At 37.4% G+C, this 24,413-nt stretch overlaps 1 protein-coding gene across 13 annotated transcripts in view; it reads right to left on the bottom strand.

The window, feature by feature from the left end:
• The window catches only part of foxp2 (forkhead box P2), a 613,104-nt gene that overhangs the window by 320,387 nt on the left and 268,304 nt on the right, over positions 1–24,413 (bottom strand). For 2 of the 13 annotated variants that reach the window (XM_051928699.1, XM_051928702.1), the window contains one exon: positions 2,112–2,140. The exons of the other annotated variants lie outside the window; for them this stretch is intronic. The gene's annotated coding sequence lies outside the window, so the exon portion shown is untranslated. The remainder of the gene's footprint in view (positions 1–2,111; positions 2,141–24,413) is intronic. 13 annotated transcript variants of the gene reach the window in all.

Genomic DNA, 24,413 nt, shown 5'->3' with positions numbered 1-24,413 from the left:
ACTTACTGTGAACGTCTAATACTGGATCAAAAAATGCTGTTCCCTTAATTGGATTTGCAGTTAATCAGACTCACATTTACTTTTATCACATTGAAATTCATCATGCAAGTACCATTTTTCTTTTGTTTATATACTAAAATACAAGGTTCTCAAACACACCTAATTCAATTCAGGGTCACAGGGTGTCAGAACAGGACCAAAACACCATATTCTGAAAAGCAGAACTTAGCCTGGACAACTGCAGAGTCCATATTCATACACACACACAAACAAACTCTGACACAGGGCAAAATGAGAATATCCTGAAAGAACCCAACCCACACATACACAATAAGAAAAAGTAAAATTACCCACTTACAATGCCCAGGCATGGAATTCAAGATCCATCTGAAGGCAGCAGTACTACTGTTGTGCCCTGGTGATTGTATATACTGTTATGCCGAATATACATTAAACTAACCAATTTTTGTCGAGTTCTCCACTCTCAATCCCTTATGGGCTTTATATATACACAACAAACAGTAAATAAACACACGCATCTCAGGTTACTTAGTATTTACTAAGTTTGTATCAGCACAAGAATGTGTTCTTCCTTCTTTTTTAGTACACTATACAATTTGTTTTTAATTAAAGTAAATTTTATCTGCAAAAATTAGTATTCATTACATTTGATGTGATACTTCACTTGGGTCATTAAAATGAGTTTACTCAGTCTACAAACAGACAGAACAGTCTATGTACTGTATTAGAACATTAAATAAAGTGATTTTGAAGTGTTAATGAAAAAAGTGGGCATTCATATAAAAAACAAAATAAAATATGGACAGAAATAAAAATGTATGCTTTTGATGGATATTTGCAAACAGTCTCATTTTATGAAAGGCTTATTTCACATATCCAATAAAACTACACTGTAGTGCCTATTAATTTGACACAGTTATGCCTAAATTACATATGTTCCACCTCTGTGACATTTTAAATGCAATTAAAGCTGGTTATGAAAGAGTGTGGACTTCTGTGTGATGAAGAAAATCACTTCAGTGATTAACATGCAAACGAGCTCATGCTGGCAGAATAGATTGGGGTTTGAAAACCTCAATTACTTTTGTGTGATTATCTATTTACCAGTACACAGTCTATTTCATTTTTCATCTCTTTTCAGGCTGTAGTTGCAGTGAGCATATTCTAGATCTATAGTCTTCATTTTTAAATGAGAATAGCAAATAACAGCACTTTAATTTTATATACTTAAGTGCACATTTTTATAGGTGTTGGTTAATACAATAATAAGCTGTATGTTAATAAACAGGCAAATACCTAATTACTGATATTAAAAAAATATTAAATTGCTTCATTTTGAGTGATCATGTGACCCAATTGCTGAAAAGAAGGAAGCTACTTATTTCTGGTTCCTTTTTAATATTGCCAATGATGTCACTTTGGAATTTATGTTAAACACTTTTGATTTACACCTGCTGTAGGCAACATGTATGCATGCAGCTTCTTCCAAACCTCTGAAGGAAGGAATAATGCATTAATGACAGGATCTGTGGTAATGGAAAAAAGGTCATCCTTTTTCAAACACCTTCTGTTTTAAACCATTATACTTGTGTTTTAAAAAGCACCCTCAAAGAATTAAAATCAGTCTTTATAAAAGCCATTACTGGAATATTATAGAAAGATAATCTATATCAAATGTAGTGGAATAGCACATTCTTTTGGATCCAAATTAACTGCAGCCATAGAAACGCTTTCATTCTTATTATGTATCTGCATGTTGATGCAATTATCGAGGAAAGAAAAAAAAATGCCTGACAGCATCACAGTCATTTAATTGAATTAATTTAACCGGATGAATGATCATTGAATTCCTGTTGTATGAAATTTGTCCTGAAAACTAACACTGGCATTTGGAAATTGCTTGCAATTTTCATGCCAAAATTCTATCAAAATTGGGTCAAAATTTCAGGTTTTCTATTTCTTTGTGTACATAAACAGATAACGGTAAAAATAAATACTGTATTCTTCATCCACATAATGCAAAAAAGGACCTAACAAGCATAACTCATATAAAGATTGCAACTCATTTAAAAAAAATAAAATTTACTGACCTTAATGCATTGATTGATGATGCTTTAATCTGAATAAATACAAAAGATAAATATAAAAAATACATATAAAATAATTAGCAGCAAAAATGATCGGTTTCAAAACAATGGCATCGATTTTTATTGTGATGGCTTAATCATGTGAATCTAATTATTTTCCTTTTGCTAAAATGGCAAGCTTGGTCTTACCTGAAGCAACATATTTTTAACTAAATACATAATAATTATAACAAGGAATATCACAGTATTAGAAGACTTTTTAAAATAACTTTACTGGATAAAACAATTGGTTTACATTTTTTCCCTGATATTTTAACAAAAGCACAGCTATTCAGTACTATGAAATACAGAAATATGTGAGTGGAAATATCCACTAAATTAATTTTTAAGAAATTTTAAAAGTTAGGTTTATTAAATTTAGCTACAAATGGAATACTGTACAAAGATGTTGCCTTAGCCCAAGAAATATTAGTGGAAATGGAAACAGTGCCATCAAGTGATGTTTTTCAGGGTACTTCAGTTGAAGGCATTCGTTACGAGTATGTGTCTCAAAGGCAAATATATTATAACAACCAAATTACTTCAACTTTAGGAAACATGCATCATTTCAAAGCTTTACAATGCTACCTGAGCCAACAAGTCTTTTTCTCTTTATACAAAATATTCATATGCAAGTCTGTCTATTGATTTTAAAAAATAATAAAAAAGCACATATTGAAACATACACACATTGCAGTGGTACCAAACAAAATGCAACCTAAATGATTAATATACACTTTAATTATTACATTTGCTTCAAAAGTTATAAGCAATTGAGAGCACAAATTAAGGTTGGGTTATGTATGTATATATACATTTTTTAAAGATGCACATTTGTAATGAAAGCCATCATGTTATACCTATAATACTTTATAGTAACTACACTGCATTAATAAAACAGAATTGCTGTAAACTAATTTAGGATATTACAAAATGTTATCAGTGACAGACACTGAGGCTCTGTAGATAAAACTGTTTCTTTCTACAGTTTTGTAAGTATTTTGCACAACTAAAGGAGGAAATAAAATGATTCTAAAAAAACAGGTCCTATATCTTGAAATTAAATTAATGAGATTTACCCAGTAAAATATAGAAACTAATAATAAATTGTATGGTTTAAAAAGAGCTTCCAGCCTGGATCACAAATATACTGTAGTTCTTGTTCACTCCAAGTGCTTAGAATCATTTAAACATTCCCTTCCAGCTCTAACTAAATCTATTGATCTGTGAAACAGTGCACTCTTGGGAGGTAATTCACTTGATGTTATATATCTAATGATGAGATGAATAACGATTATACCATTTGGTAATTAAACATCTTACAAACCATTTAACTGACTGTACGTCAAAAAGGTCATGCGAGGTCAAACTGATTGTATTTCATTCCTGCTTCACATTAAAAGGAAACTAAACAGTCCCTGTACATTATAAAGAATGCAGTCTCTTAGGGTTGCAAGCTACAGCAATCTTCATTCACATAACAAAGGTTTCTAAAAAAATGACAGTCACAATGAGAAAATACAAATCACATTATAAAAATATATTAAAAAAAACTGCCTTTGCTGATCTTTACTGATGTACTGTTATACAGCCATTTTCTAGTAAATGGACATGACTTAACTAATTTTTGATGTCAACATATACATATTTTACTAAAAAGACATCAAACGAAACAACTACAAAATGATCATTCTGATTTTTGGTCTTTAAGGTAAATGTGTAATAACCTATAGCATACATTTACTCAAGGGTGTTTTTTCTTTGAACACAAAATTACTGTGCTTCTACAAAGGAAAGTACTATAAATGAAGATATTACATTTTGCATTAAAACACACACCATAGCTAAGAGCTCAGTAGAAATGTATGGTAAAATATAAAATAAACACAAGTTGCTAAATTTCATAAAATGGTGAGATAATAAGATGCCAGAATAGCATAAAAAATATCTAAAAATGTGTTTGAATGAGTTTTTAATAGCCAGGTTGAATACACATGAATGTAAACAATGCATTACAAGTGAAGTACACGGAGTTCCTTGGTCTGACTGTTGCACATATCAATAGAAAGTGTTTAAATGCAACATAGTACAAGCGTTTGTATTATGAAAATATCTTCTCTCAGTAGCATTATTTAGGTTACCAACAGTATGACTTTAAATCAACAAACTGAACAAGAAGTGCCTATAGAATTAAGAAACAGAAGCACAATGCTTACTACTCACATTGCCATTTTCCTAATGAATTTATGATATCTAAATCAAAAGATAAAAATAATGCACTCTACTCAATGTTTAAACACCTTAATACCTTAACACGTATGCTTTGTTCTGTATTTTAGGAATAACCTAGAATAGGCCTCCTGTATGTGCACCTAGCAAAACAGTGTCAACGATCAAAAAATCAAACAAACCCTCCCCATTTTGTAAAGCAAATGTACTCTTAAAAGTAATTGACACATGACTAATCCATAGTTAACAACATGAAATGAGAATGTTAAGTTACCTAAAAAGCTCCTTGCAATTTTTTAAGCAACACCAGGGTAAGAATACTATGCTATACTATATCAATAATAAACAGTGCGTTACTTAATCTGGGTTTGCAAAGGACAGCAAAAGTTAGAACAACGACATAAATATGCACCCGTCCATAAAACTCCATACTATTCAAATCATCTTCTAGAAAGATTATAAAAAAAAAAAAAAAAAAAAAAAAAAATATCAGTAAAACTGAAAAAAGATACAGATAACACAGAATCAAAACTGACAGGCTTCCAACCCTTAACTAGTAAAGTAGAAGGGTTAACGTCTCCTGAATTTTTCAACTGCCTTTAAAGTCTGCAATTGAACTAGGTACAGGACAATAAAGGATAAAAGGAAGTGATAAGCAGCACAGAAACATCTTTAAATTTGATGTGTGCAATTATGAATACATATAATATAAACCTTTATTCTTCATTTACATAATATGAATTGCTCTTTTCTGCCAATTCACAATTGAATTTTATCAATGCTATAACGCTGAAGCATACAACAAAGAAAAAAGTGTAGAATATTACAGTCCTAACCGCCTGCATATGTCCAATAATACTTTCACAGTTCAATCCCAATTTCTAGCATTTTGTACAATAGATCCTTGAATATTTATTACTAAGCACAAAGCCAAATTATTATACCAGGTTTATACAGAAATAAAGTCACTCACAGCACAATTTTGGATTATTTATATTCTCTATTTTATGCATTCTACTGTGCTTAAGTTACAGGATCACCTGTCTTACAATGGATGACAACACATTCTTGATAAAATTACACTCTTTATATTGAGAGTTTACGGAAGGCATTTTAATGTTGCTATTGCCACATACAATGAAGTAGTGGTGTCACTTATTCCTTTTTCCTTATATTGAAATTTAAGATATTTCACCTGTATCATAACTATAACTTCTTATCAGTTTAAACCTAAACATTCTTGACACTTCAATACTGTGTGTCAAATGCGCTTAGTTGCAGGTAACCTGCAAATAACCAGGGCTCTTTTCAAGCTATGTAAACCAGTAAAGATAAAAAATAAAATACTGTTTCAAAATGTGTTACTCAAAGTGCATTACTTTTATTAAAGGACCAAATGTTGCTTTTGCAAATAAAGATAAACCTGCACTACATTAAAAAAAATACTCTCTTCAGTGTTTCTCTAGGTTACCTACTAAACCACTCCATTCTCTTTCAAATAATTCTTATATGGCAATCTCTTTTATTTACTTTATTTTCAATAAAATGGTTCAGTGAGCATTAGCAACTTTGAGACACAAGTTTCAATCAGTCCTCTAGCAACGGTGTCAATCTACATTAAACCTACTGTGCTTTGAGCTTCAGTTGGAGAACCTGAGTAAGACAAAGCGGCTAGCTGTGAATAAGTGAGCAAATCCTAATAAAGCAAGAAAGAATAGGAAGAAAATTCTGTCTCCTGAAAATATTCTACATTACTTGCACACTAAATACCAGTGTACAACTCAACACATAAGGTGTTCTTAAAAAATGTGTAATATACATGACATCTACATTAGATATCAGTACCTTAGGAGTAGCTAAGAAACATGAAGGATAGCATTTTAATCATAAAACTTGGAGGCGATATCATGTCATGTAATAAATCAACACAAGGAAACCCTGTCCGAAGTACTAGAGCTGTAGATTTACATGCACTTTGGAACTTATGTTTACTAACTGGCGTGCTTTAAAAGAATGCAAAATCTCTTTCCAAATGAAATGTGATGTAATTTTGACAACACAATGATTTGACATGACAACAACTTCTGAGGAACAGAGAAACTTTCATGGATCTAAACTGTGATTATGACAGCTTTAAACATAAATCACCATATACGTGCAAAATGTCTAAAATTATCTCTTATGTGACAAATTACCAGTTACTGCATTTAGATACTATTTAAAGTGTGTATATTATTACTACACACACACACACACACACACACACACATATATACACACACACACTAGGGGGCTCAGCTCCCTGTTCGCTAACCCCCTTGCCGATCGCGTATGGGGAAGCGGATGTACAATATAAACAGAATTTTATTTTCATGGGAATTGTTACATATGCATAATAGAACTATTTTACATTACAGCTATTAATTAACCATACTAAAAAAGTAAAACGTAATAAATTGAAAGAAAATTAGGTTTCATGTTGCATTAGAGGTATTCGTTGTGTTATACATTTTCATTCTGTTTGGCTTTGAAATTAACACGCAAATACTTTTTAAACTTACACTTTTAATGTAAAACGTCAGTAAAAACAATATTTGGAATTAACTTTTCGTCAATATCGCATTGAATTTTGATTCTGTGTTTGGAGTTACATCGTGACAATCCAACGTATACCTGCCCATGAGTGAATATCGTTTCTTTCTCTCTAATAAATAAACTGACTTTTTTGAATGTTTGTCCCTGTGATTTCTTAATTGTCATAGCAAAAGCTATTCTAACAGGAAACTAAACATTTTAATATGAACGGCATATCAAGATCTGCTTTGGTGTCTAATGTTATCCGCGCAAGAAGTACTACATTACCTTTATCGTCAAGCTGAATATGGGCACGTGTGATGAAGAAAGCAATTTACTGTATAATTAATAGGGACAGTTCTTCAAGAGCTGATAGTGACAGCATGATAAATTCTGGTCCAAGTGTAAGTGAAGTGTACCGATGGTGGTGGTGATTTTGCTTTTGAATGTGCTTGGCAACTTTCAAAGCTTCCGTTCACTGGATCACCAGGGCTAAAGAGTGAAGTATTAGATACAGATAATCCTGTACAGAATTTCAGTCTGTTCATAAACAACAACATGTTAGCTATAATTCTGACCGAGCCCATGATACAGTATTTATACAGCAATTAATTCAGCAGCACATGCTAAGCCAGATTCCAGGCTTTGCAAGTCTGATGTCCGTTATGATGAGCTGCTGCATTTCTTTGCACTTCTTGTATGTAATTCAAACGCCCGAAGTCGGAATGTGCTGGTCAACAAAAAACTTTTACAGTATGGACAGAATAAACACTAGTGAGAAACGTTAGTCTGCGTTTTTTTTGATAATAATTCACCTGTGACTTTGCAGGTTTTTGTTTTTTTTTTTTGGAAAATAAAACCGCATTTATCAAGAGGCTAACAGTCAACATACAAGATCAGCATATTGTTGCTGACCAATCACTTTTGCTTTAAAATAGTTGTTTAACAATGGTGCGATACAAATGTAAAATTCCTGAGTTGGCAATGTTTCTACTGAATTACAGTTAGATGGGTGAAGAGAGTCTGCCAACTGATGAAAAACTAAATATTTTAAAGTATTTGTCCCACTCTCTCTCTCTCTCTCTCTCTCAATAGTTGAAATATCGTACTCTTTTTGTTCTTAACATAAGCCATGTCATTCATAAATATTTTGATTCATGTATATATAATATACTAGCTGTAAAAAGCACGGGGACCTAGAAACTATTGAAATCGTCAGGAAATAAAACTGAAATGTAGAGATGTCAGGTAATTGAAAGGCACTACTCTGTGGGCGTCTCTCTCCTTGGAGGTTTCATTTTGCCAATGTGCTCGCATCACTTGTGTATTAGCGGCTAAGCGACCGTCTTTTTTTTTTTTTTTTTTCTGAGGTTTCGTTTTACTGATGTACTCGCCTGGCTTATGTATTAGCCGCTAAGCGAGTGACTCTCTTCGGATGTTTCGTTTGCAGATGTGCTGGCATCGCTTGCGTATCCTCGGAGGTGGGGAGGTGGAGCCCTTAGCCAGACTCCACCTTTCACTTCTGGGGTGGACAGAAACACACACTTCCACGCATAGACGGTTTTATTTATTTATTTGTAAATATTTGTGTGTGTGTGTATGTGTGTATATATATATATTATATGTAATTCTAGGGGGCTCTGCTCCCTGCTCGCTTCACTCGCCAACCCCTGATTTAGTTAACCAGATATGCAATTTAAAGACATTATTTTCATGGGAATTGTTACAAATTCATTATTTTCACTTTAAAACTTCAATTGAAACAATATTTGGAATGAACTTTTCCTCAAGATTGCATTGAATTTTGATTCCATGATTGGACTTACATTGTGACGACGCAACGTGAGTGAATATCGTTTCTTTCTCTCTAATAAATAAACCAACTTTTTCGAATGTTTGTCCCTGTGATTTGTTAATTGTCATAGCAAAAGTTATTCTCATGGGAAACTGTAAACGTTTTAATACGAATGGCATATCAAGATCTCCTTTGGTGTCTAATGTTATCCGCACAAGAAGTACTACATTACCTTTCTTGTCACCTGTTAAAATTTTACATATCAGAATTATTCGACCAATTTTGAATACAACTAATCTTGTCCTATTGCATAGCCCATCACTCATACATAAATTACGCAATAACATTACCATACATCCTTCTTCCGACAGTAATTCTGCCGGTGGAAGACCAGATGGTGTTAAAGGTTGTAGATTTTCTACGGGATATTGTAAGTTGATGTTTTCATCTTCCTCAAAATCACCACCAACTTTTTCAGCATAGTCTATTGATACGCATTTAACCAATTTGCCGTGTAAGTGATCGACAATTTTCACGTTAATTCGTTTGACTTCATCGTTTAAAAAAGGTCAAAAAAGAAAAATATATGACACACACTTTCAAAAAGAATGGGAAGATAATTCACCTGACCAAGTTCAAGAGGCCAAAAATTCATTGTCTTGGAAACAGGCACCTCACTTATAATTCTAGAGAAATCATCCTGGTGCAAGAAAATGGTGTCCAAGGCAATGGGCAATCAGACTCTAAACATTATCAAGAAAATGACACATGAAGACAGTCAACCATAAGTAACTTAAATCCCTGGATAGTTTGAAGTTAAATGAGTGATTAAAAAAAAAAAAAAATCAAAGACATAGTTAACCTAGCCACACCGTTTCACTAAAAAAATAAAAAAATAAAAAAAACTGCTGTTAAGTGAAAACTTATTGTTCCCTATTGTCTGCCATCAATCAAAAAATAATTTCCTCACGTTAACCTTATTATCTAAAACGCAAATATTGCAAATATTACACAGCAGTAGCAATCATCAATATACACAGCTACACATCTGCTACCCATTTATATACGTTAAGAAACATGCTGGTCTGTAGATTCTGCCACTTTTGTCAAATGCACCCAAGGGGGCATTATCTGAATGTTAAGTAAAAAGCTCCACTGATCATCACTTGAAGAGAATCTAGTGTCAATTGAATTCCTCAGTTTGGCATCAACAAAAACCATGTCAACACTCTCCATTAAAGTTACTTGTAGAGTTCCAACTTGGCCAGAATAATGCACAGAAAATGAATAAAAACTGGGAAATGCACTCTCTATTCTGGAATCAAATATATTATTTAAAAGTAGAGATCACATAATTCAAAAGGTAAGTATGCATACTAAAACCATGGGCTAATGCTTGCATGTGCCTGTTTTTTCTCCAAAACTATATACGGTACTACTATATTGTGATCAGTAAACAAAACAGAGAAAACAATAATTAGTCGTCTGATTGTCCAAACATGCACCTGCCATGGTACATTTCTACTGATTAGAAATGACTTGTGGATCAAATATATATTTTGAGAGACCATGCAGTGAAATTTTACTCAATTTTTGCATTTGTGGAGTGCTTCTTTACTTCATGCTAACCATGACCACATTTTATGATGTTTCAAGTTCCCTTACTCCAAATCCCAGATTCCCAGAAATGTGCCTAGCTGGTGTCCACTGTATTGGTAGGAGTAATTGTGGTCTGAAATAGGCTAGTTTCCTATCCATTAATGGCGTCCGCTATAAAGACCAATACTGCCAAAGTAGGCTACTTCTCACCATAATCCTATAGTGGAAAAAGCTTTTTAAGGCCAGGTTTATACTTTACTCAACCCAACGCAACACATGCTCTAGTGGATGTTACTGCTACACAAGCACTGTATTGTTTATACAGTAATCCCTCCTCGATCGGGGGGGTTGCGTTCCAGAACCCCCCACGAAAGGTGAAAATCCGTGAAGTAGAAACCATATGTTTATATGGTTATTTTTATATTGTCATGCTTGGGTCACAGATTTGCACAGAAACACAGGAGGTTGTAGAGAGACAGGAACTTTATTCAAACACTGCAAACAAACATTGGTCTCTTTTTCAAAAGTTTAAACTGTGCTCCATGACAAAACACAGAGTTGATAGTTCAGTCTCACAATTAATAGAATGCAAACATATCTTCCTCTTCAAAGGATTGCGCGTCAGGAGCAGAGAATGTCAGAGAGAGAGAGAGAGAGAGAAAAAAGCGAACAATCAAAAATCAATAGAGCTTTTTGGCTTTTAAGTATGCAAAGCACCGCCGTATAAAGCAGCTGCAAGGAAGAGAGCAATGTGAAGGTAGTCTTTCAGCATTTTTTTTAGAGGAGCGTCCGTATCCTCTAGGCCAGTGTGCGAACAGCCCCTCTGCTTACACCCCATCCGTCAGGAGCAGAGAATGTCAGAGAGAGTGAGAGAGTGAGAGAGACAGAGAAAAACAAACAATCAAAAATCAATACGTGCCATTCAAGCTTTGAAGTATGCGAAGCACCATGCAGGAAGCATGTCGCTTGACAAAGCCGGAAGGGAGCAATGTGAAGATAATCTTTCAGCATTTTTAGACGAGCGCCCGTATCGTCTAGGGGTGCGAACAGCCCCCCTGCTCACACTCCCTCCGTCAGGAGCAATGTCAGAGCAAGAGAGAGAGAAAAGTAAACAATCAAAAATCAATACGTGCTGTTTGATCTTTTAAGTATGCGAAGCACCGTGCAGGAAGCATATCGCTTGACAAAGCAGCCACATGTAAGCCCAGCAAGGATGGCAGCAATTTGAAGGTAATCTTTCAGCGTTTTTTGAGGAGCGGCCGTATCCTCTAGGGGTGCGAACAGCCCCCGTGCTCACAATATATTTGAGGAGTTTTATTTAACACGTAATACGTGATCTGGTCGGGTAGCTTCTCAGCCATCTGCCAATAGCGTCCCTTGTATGAAATCAACTGGGCAAACCAACTGAGGAAGCATGTACCAGAAATTAAAAGACCCATTGTCCGCAGAAATCCGCGAACCAGCAAAAAATCTGCGATATTTAAATATGCTTACATATAAAATCCGCGATAGAGTGAAGCCGCGAAAGTCGAAGCGCGATATAGCGAGGGATTACTGTACTTGCACGTGCACTTTACGTAATTCTGGAAGATTCCACCAGGTGGCAGTGCGAGATATTACCATGGTGAGAAAACGTTTGGCTTTGCTGTATTGTGAATTGCCTGATACATCCATTAAATTCCTAGGACATCTTGCCACAATATCTCTGAAAAGGATGGATACTTAATGATTACATCCATCAATCCAGGGATGCGGCCATTCCATCCAGCATCGGGCACGAGACAGAAACAATCCCTGGACAGGGCGTCAGCGCTTCGCAAGGTGAACACAAGCATACACCTACACTAGTGTCATTTTAGCATCACCAAATCCCAAAACCTTCATGTCTTTGGAAGGAAATCCCAGCACACTGTGGAAACTCACCAGGAAAACATGCAAACTCCAGGTTGTGAACACCAGGGACATGACTCACTGTGAGGCAGCAGCGCTACTGCTCTGCCACCGTGCCGCCCCAACATGTATGATTATTAACAGTATTAATTACTTAAATGAAGTGAACGACTTATCTGTAAGTGCAGGGTAGAGCACCAGCAGCACATAGCAATTAACAACGGGGTCAGTTTTAAGATGACGTTTACGATGGTCTACTTTAATGATAAAATAAACTATGAGATTAAAGTGGACATTTCAAAATTAAAGCTGACACTTCCACTTTAATCACAAAATAGACCCTTTCACCGTGTCCTTAATTTTTTTCTTTGTAGCTCAAATATGCTGCCGTACATTATGATGCTGTAAATGGCACAGAAGATGGTGTGAGAGACTTTTAAAATGTATTGTGTCATTACGTTGGGGAACATGCGACGCCTGAATATAAAAGCACCACGAATGCATTAGTATGTTGGTATTTTGCTTCACCACATCAAACATCGAAGCATGCACAGCGGGTTTCCATCACATGTAGATAGTAAACAGAGACTCTGACATCATGTTCCAACTTGATCATACTGCGCCCCCTGACCTTCTGCTGGTACTGCAACTCACGCACGCATCACGTTAATTTCTGAGGACGTGCTCAGAGGATGCGGCAAATGAAAGCTGGGAATGCATGGCAGCCATGATGCATGCGCGTAGGTGTTCTGAGCGTGAAGTAGTGAAGTATAAACTGGCCCTAAGACAATTGGTGGATCAATGGATAAATCAATGTTTAGGCTGCATTGCTCCTACTTGGAGATAATTACACAAAATCACTATACTGGGTTTAAAAAAAACTGCTTTTATCAGATAAAAAACTGGAATTGCTTTCCATTATCAGGTGCAAAATTCATTTTCATGTAGGTTTCAAACACAGATTAAACTGGCTCCAGTCCATGTTATTTACACAAGTGATCTTGTTCAGAAAAAGAAAGCTAAAGAAAAAGATGTACTGGTTCAAAAATCGGTCCATGGTTGACGACAGATCTAACAATAGTAAATGTTGCCCAATGGCACATCCATCTCAGCAACAACATCCCTGTGGTAAGTAATGGTTCAAGAAGCATGCGGTACAGACTATTTGGTCTAGGAACATCACTTCCTTGTCAGCTGTGTTAAGTCTATTGCCCTTTAGAGTAAATGGCAGCTTTAAGTTGTCAGGTCTTGCCTTTTTGAATACTAAGACTGGACAGGTCCGCCATTTATTGTCCCACTTTTAAGGAAGGGATCAAATTGGTATGTTCTTACAAATTTAAACAGCCTTTAACAAGTAGCAGACAATGCAATCACACACCATGATGCTATTCTGATAGTGTGTCATTATAAGGCAGCTGTCCACACTAATTAATTGCCCATTTAACTCCCCACTTGCAAATCCAGGTTTCAGTAGCCTCAAAAGAGACTGACACTCATTCATCTACATAACCCATCGTCATTTCAGGCTGAAAGATCTCAGCAGGATTCCAGGTGCAGTGAGCTATGCATAATAGAAGGCATTGAAATGACACACCTTTATAAGTCACTGGCACATTTATGAACTTGTACAGACAGCATTGGCAAAACTGTGATGGTAAATAGCAAACCACCTCCCACAGAGTTGTTCCTGTAGACCTCAAAAAAGGCATCATGGAAACCAAGGATATGGCCTACATGAAACCATTTCACTTGTCAGCACAGCTCAGAAACCTCATTCATTTGCAGTATTCCTGTCAAAGTTAAGATACTGTAAAGCTTTTGCATGGACAATCAGCTCTGATGTACATTCCCTTAGTAATGTTCATGAACAAAACAGACATGTAAAACAGATAATTGATATATCTAGCCATAGTGCTCTTTCATAATAGTTTTTATAAAAACTGAAGGACTGAATTCTTATTGCAAATGTGTATTTTGTCATAGATTGGACCTTACTAGTGATGAGATGGTTACTGGTTTTTAGTAAGACAGACAGGAGACATGTCAGGGGCCCATATGCCTGGGTGCATGTTTGCCAGTGACTCTCGCAGAGCCAGAGGACAGTGGGCATACCAGTTGCCTCTGACATCAGGTAAGTGGAGTGAGGCAGAGAGAGGACCACCCGTATGAGTGGGCAAATGGATGAAGCAGCTGGAAAACATGTCCAAACTGCTCACTAAGTGCTGTGTCCACGAACATCAAGCTGCTTTTTTTGAAGCCCTCCCAAATTATTGCAACCCTTGAATAATATTATAAAAAACATCAAATAAATTTGCATCTCTGGAGAAAAAATGTTTCTTGATATTGCTTTTAGTGTCTAGGACCTGTTGTCTATGGTCATTTCCTGTTTCACTGGGGTATAAATATGATGTATCACAATTCTTTTGTCATGGGTAAAACCAACGAGCTCTCAACTTAAATTCAAATGGGGGGTGGGGAGCAAAAAAAAAAAAACATCTTTGTTGAGCTGAATAGATTGGGGAAAGGCTACAAAAATAGATATTCAATTGAAAGTAATAGTAAGCACAATCAGTGCCATAATAAAAACAAAGTTTTCCAAGAATGGGACACATCTGCATACTGCCCCCACGTAAATTAATGAGGATGCTAAACGAGGCAAAGAGAAGCCCAAAGATCACCGTTTCACAACTGCAAAGTTTAGTTGAATCTTGGGGATTCACCGTTTCCAAGTCAACTATGAGACAACACCTACTTGACCAAAAGCTTTAAGGGTGAATAGCGCAAAAAAGGCCACTCCTGAGTACAAAACACAAATCCCAGCGTCTCAACTTTGCCAAGCAATAGTGAAGATACAACTTGAATTGTGTGAGATTAAAATTTAGCTTTCTGGCCACGCACACCATCACGTTTGGTGAAAAAAGGGAACTGCATATAAAGCAGAACACTTCATACCCACCGTAAAATACAGTCATCTGGAACGTAACCCCAGCGATAGGTGAAAGTCCACGAAGTAAAAACCATATGTTTATATGGTTATTTTTATATTGTCACGTTTGGGTCACAGATTTGCACATAAACACAGGAGGTTGTAGAGAGACAGGAACTTTATTCAAACACTGCAAACAAACATTGGTCTCTTTTTCAAAAGTTTAAACGTGCTCCATGACAAGACAGAGATAACAGTTTCGTCTCACAATTAAAAGAATGCAAACATAGCTTCCTCATCAAAGGAGTGCGCGTCAGGAGCAGAGAATGTTAGAGAGAGTGAGAGAGAGAGAGAAGCAAACAATCAAAAACCGATAGGTGCTGTTCCAAGCTTTTAAGTATGCGAAGCACCATGCGGGAAGCATATCGCTTGACAAAGCAGCTGCAAGTAAGCCCAGCAAGGAAGGGAGCAATGTGAAGGTAGTCTTTCAGCATTTTTTAGATGAGCGTCCGTATCCTCTAGGGGTGCGAACAGCCCCCCTGCTCACAATACTGTATATTTGAGGAGCTTTATTTAACCCCTTAACCGCCCTCTGCCGGATATATCCGGCACCGTTGTTTTATTGCTAACGCCATACTGCCGGAATTATCCGGCACATTTGCCTGTGGTTATATGAATGCCTGGCAAGTAGTATAACTGACGGTTTGGCGTGGGTATTATTACTACGTTGTATTTCGACAAGTCTGTGGTTGTTTTGGCCGGTCATGTGACGTGATTCGCATGTAACAGCTGTGAATATGGCGAAACGTAAACTGACTTCAAGTGAGGCTTTGCAGGCGATTTTGGACAGTTCTGATCATGATTGTAGCAGTTCTGAAGAAGGTTTTAGCGACAGTGATGAGCAGCAACGTGCGCTGCATGATACTGTGAATGAAGACGCATCGGATGACGCCGCTGAGTGGGTGTATCCCCAGCATCTCAGCTGGGCTGCTGCCCGTGGTGAACTACCTTTTCTGCATTCGTTTGAGGGAACGTGTGGCTTTATTGTTGATGTAAACAATTACACTGCTGAGCAGTTTTATGAGCTGTTTGTGTCACCTGATTTGATCAGACATTTTGTTCATCAGACAAATCTGTATGCAGCACAGTTTATTGAGAAAAATCCCAATTTACCTCCACATTCCTGTGTTCGTGCTTGGTTTGACACTGATGAAAACGAAATTAAAAAATTCATTGGGATTTTGATGTTGATGGGAATAATCAGAAAACCAGATATTGAGATGTACTGGTCTACAGATCCTATGTATGCAACACATATTTTTGCAGCTGTCATGACACGTAACCGATTCTCTTTGCTGCTGAAATTCTTTCATTTGAATGACAACAGAAACGAGCCAGATAAGAAAGATCCAAACCGCGACCACTTGTTCAAGCTACGTCCTTTGATTGATCATTTATTTGAAGCATTTCAGTTGCCCTACATGCCAGGACCGTCAGTTGCAGTTGATGAAAGTTTATTGTCGTGGAAGGGCCGCTTACAGTTTCGACAGTATCTACCATTGAAAAGGGCACGGTTTGGTATCAAGATGTTTTGCTTAGCTGAGAATTCAGGTTACATTTATAGATTTCGTGTATACACTGGCAACTTGCACAACATTTAATGGTCAATACTGCTTGAATAAATGTAAAAAATGTAAAAAAAATGTAAAAAAGTAAAAAAACGAAAATTGTTCAGATTTCGCCTGGCGTGGGCAATATTTAAGGAGTTGGCGGTTAAAGGGTTAATACGTAATACGTGCTCTGATTGGGTAGCCTCTCAGCCATCTGCCAATAGCGTCCTTTGTATGAAATCCACTGGGCAAACCAACTAAGGAAGCATGTACCAGAAATTAAAAGCCCTATTATCCACTGAAACCCATGAACCAGCGAAAAATCTGTGATATATATTTAAATATGCTTACATATAAAATCTGCGATAAAGTGAAGCCGCGAAAGTCGAAGCGCGATATAGCGAGGGTTAACTGTATGGTGGTGGCTCTTTGATGCTTTGGGACGGTTTTGCTGCCAGTGGTCCAGAGGCTCTTGTTAAGGTCAGTGGTATAATAAATTCCATTACATACCAGAACATTTCAGCCGAAAATGTGGTTGCCTCTGCAAGTAGGTTGAAACTGGGCTGCAGTTGGATCTTCCAACAAGACAATGATCTGAAGCACACATCAAAATCAACAAGAATTGGTTGCAGAAACACAGTATCGAAGTTTTGCAATGGCACTCTCAGTACCCAGACTTGAACCCAACTGAAAATCTTTGGGGTCTCAATTGAAGAGAACAGTCAATAAGAGAAAACCCAATCTCCAGGAGTTGGAAATGTTCTGCATGGAAGAGTGGTCCAAGATCCCTCCACAAGTGTTCTCTAACCTTGTTAAACTCTACAGAAAGAGGCTGAATGCCGTCATTCTCATCCAGTGGAGGCTCCAACAAATGCTGACATTTGGTATGACAAGATTTTGGAATTTGACTTAAAATGAAAATTTGTGTTACTAAAGGAAAACTTAATTTTGTTCCAAAGGTCTGTTTGACAATAAAAGCATGAGGCCTACCCAATTGTTTATGCACAAAATATCACTCATTGTGTGTGTGTGGTCCCTTTAATATATTGATTTTTGAGATTTTTCAAGAAGGCTGCCAATATTTCTGGAGTTGACTGTACTTAAAATGCTGAAATTTGTCAGGATAGTACAATTAAGTTAGTAGGCATCCACAAGAAAGGTCATTTCGATATATCAAAATTTATAGGTGAAAACCCTCCCTTACAAAAGAAAAACTAAATACAGTGATCCCCCGCCTATCGCGGAAGTTACGTTCTAGACCTATCGGCGATAAGAGAAAATCCACGATATAGAAAGCCCATATAAAGAAACATTTTTTTTTTTTTTTAATAGTTTAAGCCTTAAAATACCCCTTCCACACGCTTTAAACAAATTAAACTTATTAAAACACACTTTGTAAACACATATGATATGAGGATGTCGGGCTAAGAATAAGAGTGACGTCTCTCTATTATAAAAAAAAAAAATCTTGGCAGGGAGATGAGGCGTGATCTTCTCAGAAGACAATCTGACGTCCCGCGAGAGACATTTTAACATCATGCAAGACAAGGCAGTGAGACAGAAGGACAGCTGCAGTACAGGCTTTTAAATGAGCGACGCGCAGAGCAACCAGCAGAACATGCATCTTGGCTGAAGCAGCACAAAGCCAGTAGCTGATCCACCCACTTCTCTTTAGCATGTGTTCAGCTCCCCCCTTCACAACGTGCATGGGAGGGACGTGAAGTAGCAAGAGCATAGTGCGCCTCCGGGGGAGTTGAGTGAAGCAATCAAGACCAGAATATTTCGGAGAGACATTTTGACAACACATGAGACTAGACATTACAACCTTAGGAAGCAAAACCCGTGAGACGGTGACTTTTTCATGTCACGCCCTACTTACAAACAATTTAAAACAAGTTCATGGACATCTAACCTAGCAGTTGTTGGAATGCTCTTGGCAGACACACTTCAGGTGCTCCCAGCTCTTAAAACAACAACAACCAAAACACACAGCTCGCCAGCAGCAGCTGCAGCAAGCCAGAAGATGATCCGAGTGTATCTTCTTAGCGTGCGTTCAGCCCTCATACCCCTCCTTCAGAACGCTAGTGGCAGAGATGCGAAGTGGCAAAAGGACAGCTGCTGTACAGGCTTTTAAATGATTGACGCAAAGCGCAACAAGCAGAACACACAGCTGGCCAGCAGCAGCAGCAAGACAGCAGCTGAACTGATCGCGTGCATTCAGACCCCCCCTTCACAACGCGAGCAGCATTATAAGTCCCATGAGAAAGAGATTTAACCCCGCCCGGGACAGGAAATAAAGGACAAATATTGTTTTTACAAAAGTTTTAAAGTAAAAATGAAAATAATGCATATGTAACAATTCCCATGATCATATCATAATAATTTTTTATTTGTCAATATTTATTAATTATTTTAACTTGCATGCTTTGAGGGGTGCTGACAGGGGGCTGTATGCAAACACAGGATGCTGCAGAAGCGATTGACAGCAGCATGAGCCAATAGGGTGGACAGATGACTGAATCATGAGGTGTGAATTAAAAAATAAGTTTTGTGAAGCACAAGAAAGAAAAAGAAGCTCAATGGTAACCAAGTGCTATAAAAAGCTTATGTGATGGTGCCAAATGCTGTAGCTATGATCATTGGTGTCTGTTCGCCAGAAGCAAAATGACAAGGAAACAGAAGTAGAGGCGGAAATGGTGTCCTTAGATCCAAGACAAGAGGGTCAGACAGCATATAATTTTAAATTTAATAGGTCACTAACAAGCTGCTATATTGTAATATGCATTTCTTTCCATCTACAAACTTTGAAAGGGGAACTCCATCCTCAACCTCTGAAATGGTTTACATTTACATGCATGTCTCATTGCTTTCAGGGATGCCCCATCCCCACCACATTTTAAAATTCTTTAAACATCTGCATCTGTGTTCTTTTAAAATGGGGTTCCCCAATGGTTCCAAGATGCCTCCCAAACACAGTACCAGCAGTTATTTTCTTCCACTTCAAACACTAAAGAAAATAATCCTAAATAAATAATTGGACGCTTTCGTGCTGGGAAGTACAGTTGGTGCAACTGATCTGCTGAGATGGCTCGTCTCTGGGTTGGTGTGAGGCGGTCAGCCGACCACGCGTTGGCTTGCCAGCACATGCGGATGGTCTGATCATCTCATTATCAGCCCGGGGCATCAATCGCTCCACAGCTCATAAAAGGGGAGTGCAAGGGATCACCGAGGACAGACAAAAGGACATCAGCGTAGAGGTCGAAAGACAGACCGACAAACAGACAGAATAGAGCCAGTGAAGGTGTGAGCAAGAGGGAGAGAGACAAAACCAGGAGGAGGTACCTGTGAGAAGATCCCCTCCAACTGAGCAACTTAGGAGCTGCAGTGACCAGGTGGTGCAGGCAGCTCATCACAGAAGCCCGTGAAAGCAGCGGGAGTTTGCGAGGCTCAGAAGGGGAGCCTCGTTGTTAGTGCCATGGCCTTTCAGGACCTAAGTCTTGGGTCTGGAGTTACAGCCATGGAATGTTAGGGACCCAGACCCATAGAAGGATGGTATGCACCTGTCAGATAGCCGTCTCCTCTGCTGCAAGGTCTGGTCATGACAATGCAGTGTTTTAACCTCATTTTAACGGATTACTTATGGGATTTTTAACCTCCACAGCGAATTGCTTTATGGATTATTTATTCATTGAAAATTTTGCACTGCACAATTTTTGAACACTCTTTCAAATTGTTTGGTTTTTAATAAGTACTGAGCATTTTTTTTCCAACATTTCCTTGCTTTCTGCATGGTTTTTCTTTATTTGCCAAGCTCATCCGGTTACGTTACTGATGGTGTCGGGTTCAAGAGGCTTCCGGTGGAATCCGGTAGCATGGAGCCGACTTGCAATTCCACATCATCAAAAAAACCCAAGTCACTAGGAAAAGCAGGAACTGATCTAATGTAGGAATGTTTTACTTATGTGCAATTGTGTATAGCGTGTCCAAAAGTAAGCAGCTCCAGTGACCCAATATTATTATTTTTAATTATTGGTCTGACGCTTTTTTTCCCCCCAAGAAGATTAGCAACATTTGAGATAGAATTATCTACATTTCTTTTGTTATTCCAATTGGAGCACAGGCAGGTCACACAGTGTCAGGAGCAGGATTTTAACACACAACTTCATGGTTTTCAAGTCATTGGTCTAAAGCTATTACCTTAACAGCACACTGTAGGGTTTTTTTTTTTTTTTTTAACCAAAGGCAAATAGGAGTCTGCTCCTTAACAATAGCTTTTAATGTGCTTATTTTTAAATTATAATTGCAGCAGCGTCCACAGCAATTTTAATGCCAAAATGAAGAGAATTGTCCACAATATGGATTTTTTTTGTTTGCAATTCAATTATGTTGATCAAAAAATCACAGTGTGCAAGTTGTTGAAGAATTGCAAGCAAACTGTTATGCAACCATCTAAAATTTAACCACATAATTCAAATTAAAGAGTGCAAGTAACGTTGGGTCAGCAATACAGACAACCATTAATTACCATTTTACACTATAACACAGGTCTGTATCTAGTAGGCTAGTAAAAGCAAATTCAGATAAAGGCAGCTGTCACATTTCATTTACCATAAGACAAGATGCTGATAAAAATTGTGCACAACTCAAACCCTCGCAAACATATGCAGTTTTTAATATCTGGAAAACATTTGGGATTAAATTGCTTAGAGATCTTTATATAGACAACATCTTTGCATCCTATGAACAATTACATTCCAAATTTAACTTTCCAGCAACACATTTCCTTCCCTATCTTTAAATTAGAAACTTTGTTAAACAGAACCTGCCCGATTTTCCTCATCTCACACCTTCCTCTATGCTGGAAAAAATATTGCTCAGTTTCGAGAACTCAGACAGCATTTCTACAATATATAAAATTATTTTACAGTCCCTCCCTTTCAAAGATCCAAGAGGACAATGGGAAAAGGATCTTTCACTCAATATATCAGAAAAGGAGTGGAAGGTAGCAATGCAGAGAATTCACTCAAGCTCTATATGCGCAAAGCATACAATTATTCAACTAAAAATTATATACAGTGGTGTGAAAAACTATTTGCCCCCTTCCTGATTTCTTATTCTTTTGCATGTTTGTCACACAAAATGTTTCTGATCATCAAACACATTTAACCATTAGTCAAATATAACACAAGTAAACACAAAATGCAGTTTTTTTTTTTAGGGAGAAAAAAAAATCCAAACCTACATGGCCCTGTGTGAAAAAGTAATTGCCCCCTGAACCTAATAACTGGTTGGGCCACCCTTAGCAGCAATAACTGCAATCAAGCGTTTGCGATAACTTGCAATGAGTCTTTTACAGCGCTCTGGAGGAATTTTGGCCCACTCATCTTTGCAAAATTGTTGTAATTCAGCTTTATTTGAGGGTTTTCTAGCATGAACCGCCTTTTTAAGGTCATGCCATAGCATCTCAATTGGATTCAGGTCAGGACTTTGACTAGGCCACTCCAAAGTCTTCATTTTGTTTTTCTCCAGCCATTCAGAGGTGGATTTGCTGGTGTGTTTTGGGTCATTGTCCTGTTGCAGCACCCAAGATCGCTTCAGCTTGAGTTGACGAACAGATGGCCAGACATTCTCCTTCAGGATTTTTTGGTAGACAGTAGAATTCATGGTTCCATCTATCACAGCAAGCCTTCCAGGTCCTGAAGCAGCAAAACAACCCCAGACCATCACACTACCACCACCATATTTTACTGTTGGTATGATGTTCTTTTTCTGAAATGCTGTGTTCCTTTTACGCCAGATGTAACGGGACATTTGCCTTCCAAAACGTTCAACTTTTGTCTCATCAGTCCACAAGGTATTTTCCCAAAAGTCTTGGCAATCATTGAGATGTTTCTTAGCAAAATTGAGACGAGCCCTAATGTTCTTTTTGCTTAACAGTGGTTTGCGTCTTGGAAATCTGCCATGCAGGCCGTTTTTGCCCAGTCTCTTTCTTATGGTGGAGTCGTGAACACTGACCTTAATTGAGGCAAGTGAGGCCTGCAGTTCTTTAGACGTTGTCCTGGGGTCTTTTGTGACCTGTCGGATGAGTCGTCTCTGCGCTCTTGGGGTAATTTTGGTCGGCCGGCCACTCCTGGGAATGTTCACCACTGTTCCATGTTTTTGCCATTTGTGGATAATGGCTCTCACTGTGGTTCGCTGGAGTCCCAAAGCTTTAGAAATGGCTTTATAACCTTTACCAGACTGATAGATCTCAATTACTTCTGTTCTCATTTGTTCCTGAATTTCTTTGGATCTTGGCATGATGTCTAGCTTTTGAGGTGCTTTTGGTCTACTTCTCTGTGTCAGGCAGCTCCTATTTAAGTGATTTCTTGATTGAAACAGGTGTGGAAGTAATCAGGCCTGGGGGTGGCTACGGAAATTGAACTCAGGTGTGATACACCACAGTTAGGTTATTTTTTAACAAGGGGGCAATTACTTTTTCACACAGGGCCATGTAGGTTTGGATTTTTTTTCTCCCTAAATAATAAACACCATCATTTAAAAACTGCATTTTGTGTTTACTTGTGTTATATTTGACTAATGGTTAAATGTGTTTGATGATCAGAAACATTTTGTGTGAGAAACATGCAAAAGAATAAGAAATCAGGAAGGGGGCAAATAGTTTTTCACACCACTGTAATCGAGCACATCTGTCTCGCTTAAAACTGTCCAAAATGTTTCCAGGGCAAGATCTAACCTGGGAACGCTGCAATCAAGTTCCAGTCTCACTGGGTCACATGTTTTGGGCCTGCACCAAATTAACATCATTCTGGACAAAAAATTTTAAGTGCCTTTCAGGCAGCCTTGGTGTCACAATCCCTCCTAAAGCATTAACAGCTGTGTTTGGTGTTCTTCCAGATGGGCTTAAAGTGGAGAAGGACAAACAAACTGATTGCCTTCACTACACTATCGGCACGCAGACTTATTTTGCTAAACTGGAAGAATCCTAACTCTCCCCTTTTAAGTTAGTGGGCAACTGATGTTGTATACTATTTGAAATTGGGACTTTTTCAAAACCTGGCAGGATCTAATCAATAATATTTTAGAATAAGCTCTTAAAGCATTGGGGAAGTAGATTCTCTTCCCATTTCTTTTTCTTCTCCATTTATCTTTATCCACCTATTAAAGCTTGTAAAAATAAATAAACTGATGAGTTTAAGTTTTACTCCGTTGGCCATTCTCTCTTTCTGAGGGGTGGGGGTTGATTTGTTTTCAATCCTATTTTTTGTAAAAATTGATCTATTTGTATGGAATGATTACAATAAAATCAATAAAATAAAAAAAATAAATTGTGCACAAGAAAAGCTTAAATGAAAAATGACCAACTTCCAGGATAATGGATACATCATCCTCTTCCACAATCATTTTTCCAAAGTGGTGTTTGCCTTTACTTTATTACACGGCTTTGTTAACATCTGTGTTAACATCTAAATACTACTTATGCTTATTATAGATTTCTGCTATATAGTAATACATTCAATATGCTTACATATAACAGAACTATCAGGTTGTGTTCACATTCATTTTTTAATCTTGCATTAGTTCTATTTAAGATTTTATTTATTATATATTTCAATTGCTATATACACATGCAACTTTGTTGA

The sequence above is a fragment of the Erpetoichthys calabaricus genome, chromosome 1, assembly GCF_900747795.2.
Source record: "Erpetoichthys calabaricus chromosome 1, fErpCal1.3, whole genome shotgun sequence".
Taxonomy (NCBI): domain Eukaryota; kingdom Metazoa; phylum Chordata; class Cladistia; order Polypteriformes; family Polypteridae; genus Erpetoichthys; species Erpetoichthys calabaricus.
This window is presented reverse-complemented; position numbering and strand designations above follow the sequence as displayed.